This window comes from Hordeum vulgare, chromosome 4H (assembly GCF_904849725.1).
Source record: "Hordeum vulgare subsp. vulgare chromosome 4H, MorexV3_pseudomolecules_assembly, whole genome shotgun sequence".
NCBI lineage: Eukaryota > Viridiplantae > Streptophyta > Magnoliopsida > Poales > Poaceae > Hordeum > Hordeum vulgare.
Genome location: NC_058521.1, coordinates 364,604,865 through 364,608,535, shown reverse-complemented (window position 1 = coordinate 364,608,535; position 3,671 = coordinate 364,604,865).

The following is a 3,671-nucleotide window of genomic DNA, read 5'->3' as shown; positions in this document are numbered from 1 at the left end:
ATCCAATGAGCCTTGGTAGTTCGCTACTGCTCCGGACACATTGGTTGACCGGCATGTGTCCTTCTTAGCTGCTGTGTCTGTCCCCTTTGGGGAAATGTCACGCGATGTAATGGAGTCCTTGTAGCTTGCTACGACTCGTCTACATTCGCTGATGACCGACACCTGCTTTGTTGGGTCATGTATGCCTGTCCTTGTGCGGTACTGCCACTTTGGTTTATGACTAAACATGTCGATCCGGGTTCTTTGACATTGGAATGCTAGCGACACTATTGCATACGTGAGTCAAAAGACGCAAACGGTCTCGGCTAAGGTAAGGCTACAGCCATGGAGTTAACCGTGCGTGAGACCGCAAAGGGATGCGATGTGTTACAGGCTAGATTCCTATTGCTTAGGATCGGGGTCCCGGCAGCGTTGGTATCAGAGCCTGACTGACTGTAGGATTACTAAGCCAAACTGGTCGAAGTTGAGTCTAGAATTGCTTTAGTTATATATAAGGGAATTGTTTGTGGAAGGGAACGTAAGACTCTTGTTCTCTTCTCAAGTTATTCTATTCTGGTCATCCTCGTCTTTTCTGCGGGAATTAAGGACTAGGTTACTCATCTTCTTCTAGGCTCGTGTTTCTGATTGGTAGATTATAGGATTACGGGTCACGAGATATTGGGTTTATGTCATTCCTAGGAAAAAGGAAGTAAGTTTGAAGATCAGAGAGTTGAACTTGATAGTGAGTGGTTACGCTATTCCATTTTTGGGTTGTCTCAAAATTTGTTTTTGAGCATTTACAGCCGTTATGCTGCCCAATTTCTCATTCGGAGCTCTAATGCTTTTTTATTACTCTCTATTTACAAATGCCTGGCCGTCCTTCTCGTCAGGTGGTACGTCTGACCAGGTGCATTGATGTGCCGGGTCATACGGCCAAGCTGGTCAGGGTGATGTTGGTGTGCGGTTACCGCTGGTAACCCGAGTACACAGTGGAGGAACAGTGCCGAGACTACAACCAGAGCCAGTACATCTGCACTGTTAGGGTATTTCCAGACTACCCTGGAGCTGAGAAGCCAATCCATTGGTCCTATGGGTTGGGGGTCACCGTTGACATGGCAGTACAGGATGCTGCCTATTCAATACTGACCATTATGAGAGAGAGACATGCACTGCTGTAGAATTCAGAGTTCTGCTATGTTCCGGCCTCTCAGCCTGGTGAAGAGGGATACCTCAGTGGAGTCTATTTTGATTCTTCTATGGAGGATCCACTACTGCAGTCCACTGTTGAGATGCTAGAGAACAGAGACAGAGATGCTCGTGCTCTCCGCATGGAGCTTTATGCTACTCGTGCCCGTCTGTGGACGGCTTTGACGCAGCTGGCACCGGTAGTCCAGACAGGGTATGGAGAGATGGAGATCCTGAACCCTGTTAGGACCCATCTTCCGGCCCACGTTGACTCGCCAGCTATAGGAGGAGTCACACCACTTCGGGGACCCCTCTTACCACCAGTCAGGGGACCAAGGCCACATCCGTTTCCTTATGGATCCCAGGGATCTCAGGCTAGAGTGTTTCCTGATCCGCAGGTTGATCTTCCAGGTCACGGAGGTAATCTCTATGAGATGTTCTATGCGGATGCGTGAGCTGTGAGCGGAAGGATAGTATGGTAGTAGCCGTACGTTCACAGTCCTGCGTGACTTGTGAAGTATGCCTATGATGTGAAATGAATTCCGGAGGCCTAGATAAATAATGTGTAGGAAGCTTGTAAGCCTCTGATGAGTAGTTTCATAATTTCAGTAGTTTGCTCTTCGGTTAAGTTTGTACTAAACTATGTAAGGGTGTGTATGAACCATGGTGTATATATAGCAGTTGCTTGTTACCATGTTGTTCGGATATTCATTTCCGCATTCCGTGTGATCAGTACATTCTTGATCCATAGCTAGTATTGATATGATATTGGTCTAAGCTATGAGTTTGTTTGTCAGGATGGTGTTCACCAGATTGAACCGTGCCCCTGCTCATGAGCAAGGCGAGGGTAGTCAAGCGTCGCAGGAAGACCTGCCTCACCCGCCTTCTCTGGTGGAAGTGATGCTTGAGGCAGAGAGAAATAAAAGGGAGACCAACCGACTGCTAGAGCGTATTGAGCAGAATACGGCTCGACAACCTAGGAATGCCGCAGTGTCCCTCAATGACTTTGTGAAGCTGAATCCTCCAAAGTTTCATCATTCCGTCGATCCCCTCGACGCTCATGACTGGCTGTGCAACATCTCACGCAAGATTCGCTCTGCGAATGTGTCTGAGGCCGACAAGGTGACCTTTGCGGCGTATTTCCTGGAAGGACCCGCCAATCTGTGGTGGGAGAACTTTGAAGCTATGCCTCCTGCTGAACCAGTGTCCACATGGGCAGACTTCAGTGCAGCTTTTCGTCTGCACCATATTCCAGAGGGCCTGATGGACAAAAAGAGAGAGGAGTTCTGTGCCTTCACTCAGGGAAAGTTGTCTGTGGATGCCTATAGCCGCGAGTTCGGTAACCTCGCCCGCTATGCAACAGAGGAGGTGTCTACTAACGCCAAGAAGCAAGCAAGATTCCGTAAGGGTCTGAGCCCTGAGCTTCGTCGTGATCTGCGCCTCCATGAGTGTGCAAGCTTTCAAGCCCTGGTCAACAAAGCGATCAGTGCCGAGACTGGTCATACTGACTTCGAAGCCACAAGGAAGCACTCCCGTGATTTTGGCTCGTCTTCTGGTTCCGCGTTTCCAAAACGTAGGTTGTGGGTTCCAAACAGTTCTCTACCGCCAAGATATACTCCGAGGCCATCCTACATGGCGCCTCAGACGAATCAGGCCAACCCTCCAGCAAAAGCTTATGGTGGTCCAGCTAGCAATGCTGCACCACGTACCAACCAAGTGATATGCTATAAGTGTGGAGAACCAGGGCACTATTCCCGTGAGTGTCCTCAGAATGTGAGTGCCAAGCAACCCGGAAAGTCCGTCGGGCAGGCCAAGTCGGGCAAAGCTTACTATGTGAAGGCAACTCCTGCACGTGGCCGTGTGAACTATGTGTCAGCAGAAGAAGCTGCACAGGATCCCGACGTCATGCTGGGTACGCTTCTTGTTAATCATCACCCAGCGTCCGTTCTCTTTAACACTGGGTCTTCTCATTCCTTCATTTCAGAAAGTTATGCACAGTTGCATAACATGTCTTTTTGTGATATGCCCATCCCATTGGTTGTCCGAACCCCTGGTAGTAAATGGCAAACCTCTAGGATAACCTATGACAATGAAATTCTAGTAGACAGGCTAGTTTTTCTAGCCTGATTGATAGCTTTGAAATCTTCGGATATTAATATCATCTTGGGCATGGACTGCATGTCAGCTCACTATGCCAAGATTGATACTCATTCTAGAAATGTCCAGCTTACCCATCCCTCGGGTGAGATAGTAAATGTCTCTACTCGAGTTGCCAAATGCCAACTCTATTCCTTAAATGCCAACCCTCTTCCGGAACTTGAAGACATTCTGGTAGTCCGTGACTTCCCGGATGTTTTTCCAGAGGAACTGCCAGGAATTCCACCTGACAGCGATGTAGAGTTTGTGATAGATCTTGTTCCGGGAACTGTCCCAATAGCCAGAAGACCATATAAGATGGCACCCCTGGAGCTAGCCGAACTTAAGAAGCAATTAGATGAGGCCTTAAA